This window comes from Pristiophorus japonicus, chromosome 2, assembly GCF_044704955.1.
Source record: "Pristiophorus japonicus isolate sPriJap1 chromosome 2, sPriJap1.hap1, whole genome shotgun sequence".
Lineage (NCBI taxonomy): Eukaryota > Metazoa > Chordata > Chondrichthyes > Pristiophoridae > Pristiophorus > Pristiophorus japonicus.
This window is the reverse complement of record NC_091978.1, coordinates 89,915,407-89,935,630: the sequence shown is the minus strand read 5'-3', so window position 1 is coordinate 89,935,630 and position 20,224 is coordinate 89,915,407.

Sequence of the window (20,224 nt, the reverse complement as noted above, 5' to 3'; positions counted from 1 at the left end):
TAAGTAGAGTGGACAAGGGAGAACCAGTGGATGTGGTGTATTTGGACTTTCAAATGGCTTTTGACAAGGTTCCACACAAGAGATTGGTGTGCAAAATCAAAGCACGTGGTATTGGGGGTAATATACTGACGTGGAAAGAGAACTGGCTGGCAGATAGGAAGCAGAGAGTCGGGATAAACGGGTCCTTTTCAGAATGGCAGGCAGTGACTAGTGGAGTGCCGCAGGGCTCAGTGCTGGGACCCCTGCTCTTTACAATATACATCAATGATTTGGATGAAGGAACTGAGTGTAATATCTCCAAGTTTGCAGATGACACTAAACTGGGTGGCGGTGTGAGCTGTGAGGGGGACGCTAAGAGGCTGCAGGGTGACTTGGACAGGTTAGGTGAGTGGGAAAAAGCATGGCAGATGCAGTATAATGTGGATAAATGTGAGGTTATCCACTTTGGGGGCAAAAACGCAAAGACAGCATATTATCTGAATGGCGGCAGATTAGGAAAAGGGGAGGTTCAACGAGACCTGGGTGTCATGGTTCATCAGTCTTTGAAAGTTGGCATACAGGTACAGCAGGTGGTGAAGAAGGCAAATGGTATGTTGGCCTTCATAGCTAGGGGATTTGAGTATAGGAGCAGGGAGGTCTTACTGCAGTTGTACAGGGCCTTGGTGAGGCCTCACCTGGAATATTGTGTTCAGTTTTGGTCTCCTAATCTGAGGAAAGACGTTCTTGCTATTGAGGGAGTGCAGCGAAGGTTCACCAGGCTGATTCCCAGGATGGCAGGACTGACATATGAGGAGAGACTGGATCAACTGGGCCTTTATACATTGGAGTTTAGAAGGATGAGAGGGGATCTCATAGAAACATATAAGATTCTGATGGGACTGGACAGGTTAGATGTGGGTAGAATGTTCTCGATGTTGGGGAAGTCCAGAACCAGGAGACACAGTCTTAGGATAAGAGGTAGGTCATTTAGGACTGAGATGAGGAGAAACTTCTTCACTCAGAGAGTTGTTAACCTGTGGAATTCCCTGCCACAGAGAGTTGTTGATGTCAGTTCATTGGATATAGTCAAGAGGGAGTTAGATATAGCCCTTAAGGCTAAGGGGATCAAGGGGTATGGAGAGAAAAAAGGAAAGGGGTACTGAGGGAATGATCAGCCATGATCTTATTGAATGCCGGTGCAGTCTCGAAGGGCTGAATGGCCTACTCCTGCACCTATTTTCTATGTTTCTATGACAGATGGTCAGAGGTCCACCATGGAAGGAGGAGAGGTCAGAGTGGCCACACCATTGTGCGCACCATGTGCTTGACAGAGACTCCACCTTTGAACGGGGGCAGGCCCGGACGTCGGCGGAGGGATGGAGGCCTGGACGCCACCGGAGGGACGCAGGCCCCGACATCGCCAGAGGCCCGGACGTCGCCGGAGGGACGGCTTGTGCATAATGGTGAGAGTGAAGGTAGGACCCAAACCTGTGGTTGAAGCAGTTCAGAGGCTCACTGCCGTTGAGATCGCCGAGGATTGGTTGCAGCAGCTGAGTCGGCCAGTGGGGAGTGAGAAGCGAGGGTACAGTTGGAGGGACTTGGCAGCAGGGTGGTCAATCTGGAAGGTAATTCATGATTGGGGGATGGGCAGTGGACCCTTGCAGCACGGGTTTTAGAGTAGGAAAATACTTTGAGAATCAAAGTTAGGGCCAGAGCAGGCTTAAACAAGGGGCGGAAGGGGGGCGGGGGTGGGGAGAATGTTGAAGGGGAGAGGTGAATGATGGCAGCAGATGGCCAGAGGTAGGTTTGTTCGGGGAGAGCTCCCTAGGGAGCTGCTATCCCATCCGCCATCTTGTCACGATATAGGGAGCCAATAAGTTTTCCTCGATTTCGAGGGACTGCCTATGATGATGAACAGGTCAGTGCTGACAACATCAATTGCAGCATTGTATGAGTAATGCACCAATTAGAAAACCATCACATCAATTAAATATTTTTCAATGCTTAGAATATCTTCACATCCCCAAAAATGTGCACTGTAATGCCACAGGTGCAAAAGCTGATTTTTCTAAATGTATGACATACAAAACACTTACAATGAGGCATACTTATGATTTAAGGTGCAGCAATATTCAATATTTCATCAGTTGCATAATAGGGAAAATAACTAAAGTACACAAAAGAGACATTTTTGCAGTGTTGGATTTCAAAAGTCTTAAAGTATGGAAATGAGCTCTGGGTGCAAACTTTATTTCCTAATGGGCTCTAAGATTAACAGAGCTGTCTGGGAGATCTTGATGTTTGACAGAGTTTTGGTGCATTTGCAAGTGTATTGTGATTTAGCACTTGAATGTAAATAATTGATGTTATCTGTTATGTCTGCAATTACCATCGACTAACTCCACGAGGCCTTGTACTGTAAGAGCTGTGTGACTTCAGTCCATTTAATACGATTGTAAAGTGAGGGGCAGCATGGCTGACCACCTTTTATATGTCTCTGCACACCTGGGCAAGTAACTCCAACAGCAGCACCCTCAGGTGGTACATTGTAGATAGTTACATAGTGAATACAAAGAGATGGCATACATGACATCATTCCTCCCAAAGTCTTTGATGTGAGTTGATTACAAGTCAAGGCGACCCGGAGCCCTGCGCTCCCTGGTTGACCATCTGAGTGTCGCTCCTGGCCTGGGTGAGTTGGTTGGGCCACTGCTGTCTTTCAGCTGGACTGTTGGGGATGGTGGGATCATCCTCATGGTTGGCAGAGAGGTCTGTTGTCGATTGGGCGCGTGTCGGTGGGTTGCTAAAGATGAGGTCCTCGTCCGGTGGTTCCTGGTTATCTGTGAATCGTAATTTGGTTTGGTCCAAATGTTTTCTGCACATTTGACCGATAAGCAGTTTGACAATACAGTGCTGGCGACACATTTGGGGCCCTGACTCTAATTCAGCACAAACACAGGGTCATTTACAGTGATGTCGCGTGATCCAGTCGTGCGATCATGGTATGTGTTTTGCTGATAACGCCTGGTTTCCACCTGATCAATGAGGTCAGTGTGTACTAAGGAGAGCCTGGTTTTGAGTGCTCGTTTCATTAGTAATTTTGTAGGGGGAACCCGGTAAGTGAGTGGGGTGTGTCCTGTAGCTGAGCAGTACCCGGGACAGGCGGGTTTTTAAGGAGCCTTCCGTGACACGTTTCAAGCTCTGCTTTATGGTTTGGACTACCCGCTCCGCTTGGCCATTGAATGTGGGCTTGAACTGGGCAGATCTGACATACTTGATGCCATTACGGGTCATGAATTTAATGAATTCCGAGCTGGTGAAACATGGACCATTGTCGCTGACAAGAATGTTGGGTAAGCCATGGGTGGCGAACATGGCCCTGAGGCTTTCAATGGTGGCGGTGGACGTGCTGGATGCCATTATTACACATTAAATCCATTTGGAGTAGGCGTCCACAACAACTAGGAACATCTTTCCCAGAAAGGGGCCCGCAAAATCCACATGGATCCTGGACCATGGTTTTGAGGGCCAGGACCAGAGACTAAGTGGAGCCTCCCTGGGAGCATTACTCAGTTGTGAGCAAGTGTTACACTGGTGCACGCATGACTCCAGGTCCAAGTCAATGCCGGGCCACCAGACGTGGGACCTGGCGATAGCCTTCATCATGACTATGTCTGGGTGGGTGCTTTGTCGGTCACGTATGAAGGTTTCCCTGCCTTTCTTTGGCAAGATAATGCGGTTGCCCAATAAGAGGCAATCTGAATGGATCGATACTTCGTCTTTATGACAGTGAAACGGCTTGATCTCGTCTTACATGTCTCAAGGGACCGCTGACCAGCTCCCATTGAGGACGCAACTTTTTACAAGGGATAGCAGAGGATCCTTGCTGGTCCAAGTCTTCATTTGGCGGGCCGTTACGGGTGACCCTTCGCTATCAAAGATATCCATGGCCTGTAGCAGGTCTGCGGGCTGCGCTGTTTCCACCCCGGTGGTGGGCAACGGTAGTCGGCTGAGAGCATCGGCTCAGTTTTCAGTGCCTGGCCTGTAGCGGATCACATAGTCGTAGGCAGACAGTGTTAGTGCCCATCTTTGGATTCGAGACGAAGCATTGGTGTTTACACCTTTGCTTTCCAAAAACAGTGAGATTAGGGGCTTGAGATCCGTCTCTAACTCGAACCTGAGTCCGAACAAATATTGGTGTATCTTTTTTACACCGTAAAGACAGGCTAAAGCCTCCTTTTCGACCATGCTGTAGCCTCTTTCGGCCTTTGATAGGCTTCTGGATGCATATGCAACCAGTTGGAGCTTGCTCACTGCTTTGGCTTGCTGCAAAACACACCCGACACCATACGATGACGTATCACATGCTAAAACTAGACGTTTACATGGGTCATATAATACCAGCAACTTATTTGAACACAGCATGTTTCTGGCCTTCTCAAGGGCGGTCTCTTGATTTTTACCTCAAGCCCAGTCATCTCCCTTGTCTAACAGCTTGTGCAACGGTTCCAGCAAGGTGCTCAACCCTGCAAGAAAGTTACCAAAATAGTTGAGGAGTCCCAGGAACAAGTGTAGCTCTGTTACATTTTGTGGTGTGGGTGCATTCTTGATGGTCTCTGTCTTCGAGTCCGTGGGTCTGATGCCGTCAGCCGCAATCTTCCTCTCCAGGAATTCTACCTCTGGCGCCAGGAAGACACATTTGGATCGTTTCAACCGGAGTCCAACTCTGTTTAATCGACTTAAAACTTCTTCGAGGTTGTACAGGTGTTCGGAGGTGCCGCGGCCAGTGATGAGGATGTCGTCCTGAAATACGACGGTGCGTGGAACTAATTTCAACAGGCTGTCCATGTTTCTTTGGAATAAGTGTACTTTGGTTAATACACTCTGTGCAGATCTCTTGTCACTTACCTCACTGCCTGGAGTAAACGCCGACAGGGAGAGCTGCCATGTAGCACCAGGAAGCCGGCTCCAGGGATGTTATTTAAAGCGATCATCAATAATCACTCGCGGCTAGTGCACTTTTATATCAGGAGTCTTCTGAAAACTAAAAAGTAGCCACATTTATTCTTCAAAGATTCAAACAGCTACACATGGTAACATTAATGGTGGCTGTATTGACATGCCGCCTCGCCCCCCAGGATCTACAGCAGAAGGAGCGGAGGTAGTGAGAAATACAGGAACATGTGCACAGAGGGAGGAGGAGGGAAATCAGGGCTCTCAATAGGAGGCCTTACCCTCCGAGAGCACTTCTCCAACCTTCAATTAAGCGAGGAGCAGTGTATTATTCACCAAGGAGGTGATCACAGATGTCATGTATCTTACATTATTATATATAACTGTATCCTAACATGCTATACATGACTGTAATAAGATATGACCTGTAACCACCAGCATACCTTACCACTTGCAAGAGACAGGTGTATAAGGACAGGTCTCAGGCAAGTGCAGCATTCCAGAGCTGTGAAATAAAGGTGCAGGTCCAGAGTGACCTTGACTTCACTACATGCCTCGTGTGAATCTGTACTGAGGGGACAGGACTTTACAGTGGCGACGAGTTACGGGATTACAGAATCCACAGAATGGCGAACAACGGATCAGATAAAAAGTACAATGCGGGAGACAATTGGGAGGACTTTATAGAAAGGCTCCAGCAAAGCTTTGTAACCAAAGACTGGTTAGGCGACGATAAGGCAGACAAGAGAAGAGCCCATCTCTTGACCAGCTGTGGCTCGAAAACATACGCTTTCATGAAGGATCTGTTGGCACCCGAGAAACCAGCAAGCAAGTCGTTTGAAGAATTGAGCACACTGGTAAGAGACCACCTGAAGCCAGTGAGCGGCCTACACATGGCCAGACACAGGTTCTACAACTACAGACGCTGTGTGGGCCAGAGCATACCCGACTTCGTGGCGGAACTTCGGAGGTTGGCTAGTTTATGTGAGTTCTCCTATGAACTGAGGAGAGAAATTCTGAGAGACTTTTTCATTGAAGGAATAGGCCATGCAGGCATATTCCGAAAGCTCATAGAGACCAAGAACCTGACCTTAGAGGCAGCAGCACTGGTTGCACAGACATTCTTGGTGGGGGAAGAAGAAACAAGGTTGACTTACAATGCAGGTACGACAACTAACGAAATATCGGAACAAGAAGTTCACAGCACTAAACAAGCTGCTACACCCACACACAGACAAAACCGGGAGAACAGGCTGTCGACAGCAGGCAGAAGCCATCAAGGGCTACAGGAACGGCCGTTCACAGCTCATCAACCCACAATGCGAGCAATCAACTACAAACTGAGGGAAGCTCAAGAGAGATCAGCCAGACGTAACTCATTCTTTGGGAACACTTTGAACAATGGAACAGGTCTGTACTGGAGGTGTGGGGGTGGGCATTCGTCAAGGGGATGTCGATTTCAGCAGGCCGTTTGCAGAAATTGTGAATATACAGGGCATTTGGCCCGCATGTGCAAAAAAACGGCAGCTCGGCTGGTATATGAATCGGATGGGTCGGAAAGCAGACCAGAAGATGGTGGGGACAGTACCCGGGACACCGATGTACAGCGGGTCAACACGATCAATGGTCGCTGCTCCTACAACAGGATGCCTCCTATAATGATGAGGGTCCTACTCAACGGGATATCTGTCAACATGGAGCTGGATACGGGAGTGAGTCAATCTCTCATGGGCGCTCAACAATTTGAACAACTGTGGCCGCATAAAAGAGACAGACCAAAACTCACAAGGGTCGACACCAAACTAAGGACCTATACCAAAGAAATCGTACCAGTCCTCGGCAGCACCATGCTCTCTGTCACACACAAAGGGACAGTGAACCGACTTCCCCTGTGGATTGTCCCCGGAGACCCCCCAGCACTGCTGGGGAGAAGCTGGCTGGCAAAACTAAACTGGAAATGGGATGATGTCCATGCCATGTCATTAGAGAAACGGACCTCCTGCTCAACAGTTATAAAGTGATTTGAACATCGCTTTCAGCCAGGTGTGGGCACTTTCAAAGGGGCCAAAGTCAAAATCTACATCACACAGGATGCTAAACTGGTCCATCACAAGGCCAGAGCAGTACCCTATGTAATGAGGGAAAAGATTGAACACGAACTAGACAGGCTTCTGAGGGAAAGCATTATATCACCTGTGGAATTTAGCGACTGGGCAAGTCCCATCGTCCCAGTCATGAAGCCTGATGGATCCGTACGAATCTGTGGGGACTACAAATCTACCATAAACAGAGTCTCCCTACAGGACCAGTACCCGCTGCCCAGAGCGGAGGACTTATTTGCCACATTGGCTGGAGGTAAACTTTTCTCAAAATTAGACCTCACATCTGCGTATATGACGCAAGAATTTACCGAGGAATCCAAGCTACTCACCACCATCAACACACATCGAGGCCTTTTCATGTACAATCGATGCCCATTCGGCATCAGGTCGGCAGCTGCCATATTCCAGCACAACATGGAGAGTCTGCTCAAGTCCATCCCGGGGACGGTTGTATTTCAAGACGACATACTTATCACGGGCAGGGACACCGACTCCCATCTCCGTAATTTGGAGGAAGTAGTAAAGCGGTTGGATCAGGTAGGCCTACGAGTCAAGAAATCCAAGTGCCTGTTTCTCGCAACCGAGGTTGAATTTTTGGGCAGAAGGATTGCCGCTGATGGAATCCGCCCAACAGAGTCCAAAACAGAAGCAATTCACCTGGCACCCAGGCCCCGGAATGTCTCAGAACTGCGCGCCTTTCTCGGGCTACTCAATTACTTTGGGAACTTTATGCAGAACTTAAGCATGCTGCTAGAGCCTCTCCACGTGCTACTCAGGAAGGGGTACGATTGGTTTTGGGGGGACGCCCAGGAACGTGCCTTCAATAAGGCACGCAACCTTCTGTGTTCCAACAGTGTTTTGACTTTCTTTGACCCAGGTAAAAAGCTAGTTCTCACATGCGATGCGTCAGCGTATGGGGTCGGGTGCGTTTTGCAACATGTCAATAGTGCGGGCAAATTACAACCCATAGCTTATGCCTCCAGGTCACTTTCATGGGCGGAGCGCAGGTACGGAATGGTAGAGAAGGAGGCGCTCGCGTGCGTGTACGGTGTCAAAAAGATGCACCAAAACCTTTTCGGGGTCAAGTTCGCGTTAGAAACCGACCACAAGCCCCTCACGTCCCTTCTATCCAACAGCAAAGCAATAAACGCCAATGCCTTGGCGCGAATTCAACGGTGGGCACTCATGCTGGCATCCTACGACTATACCATAAGGCACAGACCAGGCACAGACAACAGGCTACCCCTGGCGATCACGGAAGGGTCTGACGAGCAGGACTGTGAGATAGTCATGGCAATCGATGCCTTTGAGTCCACAGGTTCGCCCATGACGGCTCGCCAAATCAGAGCCTGGACGGCCAGCGACCCCACGTTATCCTTAGTAAAAAGATGTGTCCTAACCGGTGACTGGGCAGAGGCTCGCGATGCCTGCCCCGAGGAATTAAAACCCTTTCACAGGTGCATGTATGAGCTATCACTACAAGCAGACTGCCTGATGTGGGGCAGCCGAGTAGTCATGCCTCTGCGAGGCAGAGAGGCATTTGTCCAGGAGCTCCACCGTGAGCACCCGAGGATCGTTCTCATGAAGGCCATAGCCAGATCCCACGTCTGGTGGCCTGGTATTGACGCGGACTTGGAGCTCTGCGTTCGAAGGTGCACCATTTGTGCCCAACTCAGCAATGCCCCCAGGGAGGCTCCACTGAGCCCCTGGCCCTGGCCTACCAAACCATGGTTGCAGGTGCACGTAGACTATGCGGGCCAATTCATGGGCAAAATGTTCCTCGTAGTTGTAGATGCATTTTCAAAGTGGATCGAATGCACCGTTTTAAACTCGAGCACACTTCCACCACTGTGGAGAGCCTCGCAACCATGTTTGCAATGCACGGAATCCCTGACATATTGGTCAGTGACAATGGTCCGTGCTTCACCAGCGCAGAATTCCAAGACTTTATAATTGACCACGGCATAAATCACGTCAAGACGGCACCGTTCAAGCCGGCCTCCAATGGCCAGGCGGAGAGAGCAGTGCAAATCATTAAACAAGACATGCTTAAAATCCAAGGTCCCACACTGCAGGGTCGCCTGTCGCAACTGCTGCTGGCATACAGATCTCGTCCGCACTCACTGATTGGGATCCCCCCCGTGCAACTGTTGATGAAAAGGACTTTAAAAACAAGGCTCTCATTAATCCTCCCAGACATGCACGAAATCATTGAGGCAAAGCGCCGTAAGCTGACTGAGTACCATGACAGAAATTCGAGGGGGAGATGGAATGAGATAGGGGACAAAGTGTTTGTACTAAACTATGGCAGGGGTCCCAAATGGCTTGCAGGGACAGTAACAGGCAAGGAAGGAAACAGGCTACTGGTACTACAAATGGACAATGGCAAAACCTGCCGGAGGCATGTCGACTAAGTCAAAAGCAGATTTACCAACAACACTACAGAACCAGAGGCAAACTACAATGTGGAACTCACACCACAGGCAGTGAACAGACAGAGGGAACAACCTGAGGAAAGGGCAATCCCAACAGACAGCCCAGGCGAGTCAACAACAATCAGGGCTCTCAATAGGAGGCCTTACCCTCCGAGGGTATTCCGAGAGCACTTCTCCAACCTTCAATTAAGCGAGGAGCAGTGTATTATTCACCAAGGAGGTGATCACAGATGTCATGTATCTTACATTATTATATATAACTGTATCCTAACATGCTATACATGACTGTAATAAGATATGACCTGTAACCACCAGCATACCTTACCACTTGCAAGAGACAGGTATATAAGGACAGGTCTCAGGCAAGTGCAGCATTCCAGAGCTGTGAAATAAAGGTGCAGGTCCAGAGTGACCTTGACTTCACTACATGCCTCGTGTGAATCTGTACTGAGGGGACAGGACTTTACAACAGAACACTGTCACCTCTTGCAACCAGACCTCCATCCTCAGATGAAGGTGACCACGGCTCTCCCAGTGGCAGTCAAGATTACTGTGGCTCTCAATTTCTTAGCCAGCAGATCCTTCGAGACTGCAACGGCCAACATCTCACAGTTCGCCATCCATCGCTGCATCTGGGAAGTCACTGAGGCTCTCTGCAGCAGGATAAGGGCTTCCTGATCACTAAAGAGAAGCAGGACGATTGTGGCTTTGCCAGGAAAGCGGGTTTCCCCATTGTGCAAGGCGCCATCGCCTACACCCACGTAACAATCCTGGGATCTTCCTTAACCACAAAGGCTACCATTCACTTAATATGCAGTTAGTGTGTGACCACAGACAGCGAATTCTTAATGCCAATGTTCACTATCCTGGCAGCAGCCACATTACCTTCATCCTGCACCAGACCAGTGTGCCAGCACTCTTCCAGCCACCACAACAAGCTCAAAGGTGGCTGCTCGGAGACAAGGGCTAACTACTTTTCACCTGGCTCATGACTCCCCTCCACATCCCCAACACTTGTGCCCAGCACTCATATAATGAGAGCTATGCTAGCAACAGGAACATATCACCTCAGGAGGACGATGCAGAGGAGTGTGAGGATTTAAAGGGAAGGTTCATTGATGCTGCAGCTGCCTGGAGGAGGGAGGAGGGAGGGACAGACGAGGGAGGGACAGACGAGGGACGAGGACACCCAATGGAGACAGCCTGCAGATTCTCCAAAGAAGCACCGAAGGTGTTGATTGGAGTTCAGAAGGATGAGGGGTGATCGTATAGAAACATTTAAAATAATGAAAGGGATAGACAAGATAGAGGCAGAGAGGTTGTTTCCACTGGGCGGGGAGACTAGAACTAGGGGGCATAGCCTCAAAATACGGGGGAGCCAATTTAAAACTGAGTTGAGAAGGAATTTCTTCTCCCAGAGGGTTGTGAATCTGTGGAATTCTCTGCCCAAGGAAGCAGCTGAGGCTAGCTCATTGAATGTATTCAAATCACAGATAGATTTTTAACCAATAAGGGAATTAAGGGTTATGGGGAGCGGGCGGGTAAGTGGAGCTGAGTCCACGGCCAGATCAGCCATGATCGTGTTGAATGGCGGAGCAGGCCAGAGGGGCTAGATGGCCTACTCCTGTTCCTAATTCTTATGTTCTTATGTTATTATGAGGAAGGAGGGAGGAGCCAGCAAGACAATTAGCCTTCTGGATGGGCTGTCCTTGACTGGCTCATCAGACTCCGATTCACATAAATGAAACCCCTGATCCCCATAGCTCACCACATCCTCATCCTGCCTCATGGCGTATCACTGCATCCTCCTGAGTGCAAAGGTGAAACAAATTTCTAGCCTTTGCTTTTTGCACCAGCAGAAGGTAACTTGCTACCTCTCTCCACATGGTGCGGAAGACTTATGGCGAGGGCCTCCTGCTACTTGCCGGGTAGAGGACCGTCTTTGTCTCTCCACAGCGAAAACCAACACCTTCGGTGCTTCTTTGGAGAATCTGCAGGCTGTCTCCGTTGGGTGTCCTTGTCCCTCGTCCCTCGTCCCTCGTCCGTCCCTCCCTCGTCCTCCCTCCTCCCTCCTCCAGGCAGCTGCAGCATCAATGAACCTTCCCTTGAAATAGTGAAAAAGGCCTGTGGCAATGATGAGTTGCGATTAGACTGCACCCAATATTGGTCCACCCTTTAAGTGTTATGTCAAAGAGCTTGGGTTTTAAGACTTGAATTAGGACACCAACCATTTTATTGAACAGTGAGCACACATTTTTCGTGCAATCTATAGCATTAGTGCCTGGCGCTAAATCTACAACTTTTCTACTGACACTGTCCATTCCTTAGCTATAACAAATGTCTAGCCCTTGATTTTTGCACCAGCAGAAGGTAATATTCAAGCATAACCAAATCATTGAGACCATTAAAAATTAAACGTCAGGTGTTTTACATTTATGTTCCAAATCAGATCGATTCAAAGTTTAATTCTTAGACCTTGCAGTGGTTGATAAATAATATTATTGCAGAAAAAGGGTTGATTTGTTTGTTCTTTCAGAAACTTAAAGCCAAATAAAACTGCAAATACTACCTGAAAAATTTTTTTTTTGCTCCCTCCACAAATCCTGCCTGGCTGAGTTTTCTGTTTTTGATGTGGATATCAATTCTTGGAACTCATCAAATAAAAAATTAGAGCAGCTCTGCTTTCTTTAGATCACATCAAATGAAGAGCTGATATAGAAGCTTATCATGATGGGTTTTAAATGGACAGATCAGATCAGATTGATACATTTTGGCAGGAAGAATGAGAAGAGGCAATATAAACTAAAGGGTGCAATTCTAAAGGGGGTGCATGAACAGAGAGACCTGAGGGGATATGTGCACAAATCATTGAACGTGGTAGGGCAGGTTGAGAAAGCATACGGGATACTATGCTTCGTAAATAGAGGCAAAGAGTACAAAAGCAAGGAAATTATGATGAACCTTTATAAAACACTGGTTCGGCCTTAACTGGAGTATTACGTCCAATTCTGGGCACCATACTTTAGGAAGGATGTGATGGCCTTAGCGAGGGAATAGAAAAGATTTTAGAGAATGATTCTAGGGATAAGGGACTTCAGTTACGTGGATAGACTAGAGAAGCTGGGTTATTCTCCTTAGAGCAGAGAGGTTTGGGGGGAGATTTGATAGAAGTATTCAAAATCATGAGGGGTCTAGACAGAGTAGATAGAAACTGTTCCCATTGATGGAAGGATCGAAAATCACAGGACACAGATTTAAGGTGATTGGCAAAAGAACCAAAGGCAACATGAGGAAAAACTTTTTTACGCAGCAAGTGGTTAGTATCTACAATGCATTGCCTGAAAGGGTGGTGAAGGCAGAGTCAATCATGGTTTTCAAAAAGGGAATTGGATAAGTACATGAAGGAAAAACATTTCAGGGCTACGGGGAAAGGTCAGGTGGATGAGACTAGCTGAAGTGCTCTTGCAGAGAGCTAGCACAGGCTCAACAGTCTGAATGGCCTCCTGTGCTGTAACCTGTCATGTATGTGCATGCTGTTTGTAGCCACCAGATGGTGTCATTGCTGGAAGCTACTGAGCAGCCGCACATGGTGCTGCTCTGGTATAAAAGGCCAGCCATTTATGAGTTAGACATATTGGGCCAAAATAAATCAGAAGCAAGGTTGTACCTTGCTTAAACAGTACTCAGTTTGAACCAATATTGACAACGAGAATACAAGAACCAATGTTTGCAAAATGAGCACGATTGGATTTTTAGAGCAATCCATGGAGGGAAAAGATTGGGCAGACTTTGTGAGTTGTTTGAGCCAGTACTTCGTGGACAACAAAATGGAGGGGGTCGACGATGCAGATCGGTGCCGGGCAGTGTTCCTCACTGAGTGCGGTTCAAAGATCTACGGTCTGATAAAGAATCTACTCATGTTTAGTGATCCAACAGAGAAAACGTACGCGGAGTTGTATACATTGGTACGGGAGCACCTTGAGGCCGACGACGGCATCATCATCTCGAGATACAGGTTTTATACACACGTTCGATCGAGGGCCAGAGTGTGGTGGAATTCGTTGCCGACCTGAGACGTCTAGCGGGACCATGCAAGTTCGGGATGGTGTTGGCAGACATGCTGCGGGACTTCTTTGTTATCGGTATCAACCACAAGGTGATCCTGCGCAAACTTCTGGCGGTGGAGGAATTGGATTTAAAAAGGGCCATCCAGATCGCTCAATCATGTATGACGACGGACAAGAGTCTAAAGCAAGTAGCGGTAAAGAACCGAACCTCGGCAAGTACTGTAAATGCGATTGATTCGGTGTTCGGCAGAGCAGCACATGGCAGGGCCTATCGGGCTGTGTTTGCGAATGATTCGGCGTTCGGCAGAGCGGCATATAGCAGGGCCTATCCGGCTGCGTTCGCGAAACCTTTGTCTGCCCAAAGTCTGCCAGTGGGAATGTATCTGATTTCTCTGTGTTGGCGTTGTGGGGGAAATCATTGGCACCAGCAGTGCCGATTTAAACAATATAGTTGCAAAGGCTGTCTGAGAGTGGGACATCTCCAGCGTAAATGTCTGCAGAGCAAGCGAGCTGCGACACACCACGTGGAGGATGAGAGTCAGACTAGCGCGGATCCGGATACGCAATCCGAGGTGCCAGAGGAGGAAGTGTATGGACTGTGCTCTTTCATAACCAAGAGTAAATCAATTTTGATTGATGTGAAGTTTAACGGGATACCGGTATTGATGGAACTGGACACGGGCGAGTCAATCGATCATGAATGAGAGGGCATTTAATAAGTTGTGGGATACTAAGACTGTGAGGCCCAGGCTGAGCCCTGTTAATGCCAAGCTGTGCACATACACCAAAGAACTGATAAAGGTGATTGGCAGTGCACAAATTAATGTGTCGTGTAACGGTGCGGTTCACGAGTTACTGCTGTGGATTGTTCCAGGCAATGGCCCAATGCTGCTTGGCAGGAGCTGGTTGGAGAAAATCAGATACGACTGGAATGACATAAAGGCGTTGTCATCGGAGGAAGATACATGTGCCCAAGTATTGAGCAAGTTCCCCTTGCTGTTCAAACTGGGTATCGGCAACTTCATGGGAGCCAAGGTGCAAATCCACGTGGACTCAGATGCAAGACCCGTCCATCATAAAGCTCGGGCAGTGCCGTATATGATGAGGGAGAAGGTCGAAATTGAACTGGACAGACTCCAACGTGAAGGGATCATATCACTGGTCAAATTTAATGAATGGGCCAGCCCCATTCTTCCTGTGCTGAAAAGTGATGGTACAGTCAGAATCTGTGGAGACTACAAGGCTACGATCAACAGGGTTTCAAAAACAAATCAGTACCTGTTGCCGAAGGCTGATGACTTGTTTGCAACGCTAGCCGGAGGGAAGTCTTTCACAAAACTGAACTTGACGTCGGCCTATATGACGCAGGAGTTGGTTGAGACGTCGAAGAGAAGTGCGTGTATTAACATGCAAAAAGGACTGTTTATTTACCATAGGTATTTGGAATTCGCTTGGCTGCAGCAATATTCCACAGGAATATAGAAAGTCTACTGAAGTCCGTTCCCAGAACCGTCGTGGTCCAAGATGACATCCCGATCACCGGTTGTGACTCCAGGGAACATCTGAACAACCTGGAAGAGGGTCTACTGTGTTTGGACAGAGTGGGACTCAGACTTAAACACTTGAAGTGCGTCTTCATGGCACCGGAGATCGAATTCCTCGGGAGGAAAATCGCCACTGGTGGCATCAGACCTACTGACGTGAAAACCAAAGCCATTAAGAATGCACCCAAGCTGCAGAACGTGACGGAGCTGCATTCATTCCTGGGTCTACTCAACTACTTTGGTAACTTCCTACCTAAATTGAGCACCTTACTTGAACCACTGCATATGCTATTGAGAAAAGGCAACAACTGGGTGTGGGGCGCATTGCAAGACAGAGCCTTCGAGAAAGTCACCAATCTGTTTTGCTCGAACAAGCTGCTGGTACATTATGACCCAGGTAAATGTTTAGTTTTGGCCTGTGACGCATCGTCATATGGAATTGGTTGCGTGTTACAACAAGCCAATGAGTTGGAGAAACTTCAACCTGTCGCGTATGCATCCAAAAGTTTGTCTAAAGCAGAACGAGCCGACAGTATGGTAAAAAAAAGCTTTAGCGCGTGTGTAAGATGTTAAAAAGATGCATCAATACCTGTTCGATTTGAGGTTCGAATTAGAGACCAATCACAAGCTGCTCATTTCATTGTTTTCCGAGAGCAAAGGTATCAATACCAACGCTTCATCCCACATCCAAAGGTGGGTGCTGACATTATCTGTCTATAATTGTCATTCGCCACAGACCTGGCACAGAGAATTGTGCCGATGCTTTGAGCCGGTTGCTGCTGCCCACACCGGAGGTGGAAACGCCACAACCGCCAGATTTAATGTTAATCATGGATGTTTTTGAGAGTGAAGGTACCCCTGTCATGGCTCAACAAGTTAAGTTAAGACCTGGACCAGCCAGGACCCGATATTATCGGTGGTAAAGGGTTGCATCCTCAAATGGGACTGGTCTGCCATACCTAAGCAAATGTGCGAGGAGGCCAAACCATACGTTCGTCGCAAGGACGAACTGTCTATTCAAGCAGGTTGCATATTGTGGGGCAATCATTGTAATGCCTAAGAAAGGGAGAGAGAAGTTTGTGCATGAGTTACACAGCACATATCCTGGTATAGTGATGATGAAGGCCATCGCCAGGTCCCACGTATGGTGGCCAGGAATTGATTCTGAGCTGGAAGCATGCGTGCATCAATGTAACACCTGCATGCAGCTCAGCAAAGCACCAGCAGAATCGCCGCTGAGTCTGTGGTCATGGCCATCCAAACCTTGGTCCAGGATCCATGTAGATTTTGCAGGTCCCTTCCTGGGCAAGATGTTTTTAGTGGTGGTGGATGCTTATTCGAAGTGGATAGAATGCATAATCATGTTTTCCAGTACATCCACGGCAACCGTAGAGAATCTCAATGTTATGTTCGTGACATATAGTCTGCCTGACATAGTGGTGAGCGACAATGGGTTGTGCTTCACCGTCAGGAGTTTCAGGAGTTTGTAAAACTTAACGGCATAAAACATGTCAGCACTGTTCAAGCCTTCGTCCAACGGGCAAGCAGAACGTGCAGTACAAATTATCATGAGGAGAGTAACCCAAGGGTCACTGCAGACCCGTTTGTCTTGCATACTGCTGAGTTACAGGACAAGACCCCACACACTCACAGGGGTCTCACCTGCTGAACTCATGATGAAAAGAGGTCTGAAGACCAAGTTATCTCTTGTACACCCGGATTTAAGTAATCATGTTGAATACAGAAGACAGAGCCAACAAGGGTACCACGATCGCGGAACTGTGTCACGTGAGATTTCTGTTAATGATCCTGTATTTGTATTGAATAATGGTCAGGGTCCCAAATGGATCGCTGGTACGGTCATGGCCAAGGAGGGCAACAACGTATTTGTTATTAAGCTCAAGAATGGGCAAATTTGCAGGAAACACATGGATCAAACAAAGTTGAGGCACACAGACGAGCCAGAGCAGTCGGATGAAGAAACCGTCGACGACCAACCAACCTACCAGCAGCCTTCAGTGGACTCAAGGGTCATCAGTGAACCCGGAATTTCCATCACGGACTTGTTCAATAAAAATGGACTTACAATTCCTGACATGGCCACTGCCACCCCCAAGTCAGCCATCCAGCCACCAGCCACAACAGACTCCGCACATTCACCCAAGGCCGGAATCGAACTGAGATGGTCAACCCGGGAGTGTAAGGCACCGGACCGTCTCAACCTGTGAAAGACTGTGATAAGATCTCAGAGGAGGGTATTGTCATGTATGTACATGCTGTTTGTAGCCACCAGATGGTGTCATTGCTGGAGGCCACTGAGCAGCACATACATGGTGCTGCTCTTGTATAAAAGGCCAGCCATTTTGTGGGTCAGACACTTTGGGCCAAAATAAAGCAGAAGCAAGGTTGTACCTTGCTTTGTTGAACAGCACTCAGTTTGAACCTTTATTCCATACATACCATAACCATTCTTTGATTCTATGATTATTTGAACAGAATTTGATGTGCTCAATAATCCAATGAATCATTGATTAAAAAATGATTACATTTTCCTCTGTAAAATCCAGTAATGCAGTTCTTTCCATTACCTTTCTTTACTACATAAAATCTACAACAGAGAAATAAGTCATTCAGCCCAACAGGTTTGTGCCAGTGTTTATTCTCCACAAGAGCCTCCTCCCACTGTAATTACCATTTTACACCCTGCCCTCTATTGCCTTCTCCCTCATGTATGCATCAATGCTATCTGCTTCAACTACTCCACATTTTTTTAATATTCATTTACAGGATGTGGGTGTCATTTATTGCCCATTCCTAATTGACCATTTCAGAGGGCAGTTAAGAGTTAATCACATTGCTGTCATATATAGGCCAGACCAAGTAAGGACAGCAGATTTCCTTCCCTGAAGGACATTAATGAACCAGCTGGGTTTTACAACAATCCGGTAATTATATTGTCACCATTACTAGTACTAGTTGTTTTATTCCAGATTTACTTAACACCATTTCCAGATGGTGGGATTTGAACTCTTGCCCCAGATGATTAATCCAGGCCTCTGGATTACTAGTCCAGTGTCATTACCACTAGTTCCACATTCTCACCACTTTGAACAATAGTTGGTTGATTTTACTGATGAATACGCTCCATTCTCATACACTCTCTTTGTCCTTCCTTTGCTTTTTCAGTTCTCCCCTGTACTTTTTGTGTTCAGCTTCATTCTCTACTGAATTATGAACCCAACATTTATCGGAAGCTTTCTTTTTCTGTTTCATTTTAATCCGAATATCTTTACTCATCCAGGGAGCTCTAATTTTGGATGCCCTTCCTTTCCCCTTTGTGTCTAGTCTGTACTTTAATTAACAGAACGAAAAGAAAGACTTGCATTTATATAGCGCCTTTCATGACCACCGAACGTCTCAAAGCGCTTTACAGCCAATGAAGTACTTTTTTTTTTGAAGTGGAGTCACTATTGTAATGTGGGTAATGCGGCAGCCAATTTGCACACAGCAAGGTCCCATGTGATAATGACCAGATAATCTGTTTTTGTTCAGTTGAGGGATAAATATTGGCCAGGACACAGGGGATGACTCCCCAGCTCTTCTTTGAAATAGTGCCATGGGATCTTTCACACCCACCTGAGAGAGCCTTGGTTTAATATCTCATCCGAAAGAGGACACCTCCAACAATGTAGCACTTGCTCAGCATTGCACTGGAGTGTCAGCATAGATTTATTTTCGGCCGGCACGAACAGAATGGGCCGAAATGGGCTCCTTCCGTGCTGCAGATGTCTATGATTTTATGATTGATTGATGTGCTCAAGTTCCTGAAGTGGGACTTGAACCCACAACTTCTGACTCAAAAGGCAAAAGTGCTACCCACTGAGCCATGGCTGACAACAAAGTATCTCCTCTTTGAAGGCCTCCCATTGCTCATTAACTGTTTTACCTGCCAATCTTTGTTACCTCACTCCAGTGGCCACTCTTCAATTGTGAAACCAGTTGCAGCAGGCTATATGTCCATAGAAGCATCAAAACCTCGCAAGATCTGCACACTTGCACTTTGCAACAGGGTCATTGAATAGCTATTAGAAGCAGGAAACATGCTTAATTTTCCCTCTCCTTAGTCCAATTGTAATCAGGTCAACCAATTTGCTCATATTTGGCAGGTGACTTCATAGATAGAATCGTAAATATTTACAGCACAGGAGGAGGCCATTCGGCTTGTGTTGTCTGTTCTGGCTCTTTGAAACAGCAGTCGTGTTTAGTCCCACATCGCCACTTTTGGTCTGTAAGTTCCTCATCGTCAAGTACCTGTCCAACTCCCTTTTAAAACTATTTATGGAATTAGCTTTTCAGGTACAGCATTCCAGCTCCCGACAACTGAGTGAAATAATTTCTCCTCATCTCCTCTCTAGATCTTTTTCTAATGATTTTGAATCAACAGCCTCTAGTTATTGACCCACTCACCACAGGAAATATTTTCACCTCTTAACCTTCTCTACTCCAAGGCGAACAGCCCTAACTTTTCCAACCTCTCCTCATAACTGAAATCCCTCATCTCTGGTAACATCATGGTAAACTTCCCTTTTCTAATGCCTTTACATCTTACATGTGAGATTATAATCTCTTGCCTGAGGATTGCAATCTCTTGCGTGACTGTTGATTCCTGGTAGTCCTCTTTCCATTGCTGGAGGCCCCAGTTTTTACAGAGGAACATAAGAACATAAGAAATAGGAGCAGGAGTAGGCTATTTTGCCCCTTGAGCCTGCTCTGCAATTCAATAATAGCATGGCTGATCTGATCTTGGCCTCAACATCACTTCCCCACCTGCTCCCCATAACCCTTGACACCCTTATTATTCAAAAATCTGTCTATCTTCACCTTAAATATATTCAATGACCCAGCCTCTGGGGTAGAGAATTCCAAAGATTCATGACTTTCAATACCACTATAAATACTGGGAAAGCTCCTCTTTCAAAACAGCTGCTTGCTTTATCAAGCAAAAAAAAGGGGGGGGGGGAATTCCCAAATGCCCCAAGTGGGCTGTGAAGAGTGAAAAGGGAGGGATGGAAGAGAAAGCAAAGAAAGGAAGTTAAGAGAGAAACAGCATAGTGGCATAACTTATTGCCATCTGATCTTCCCAA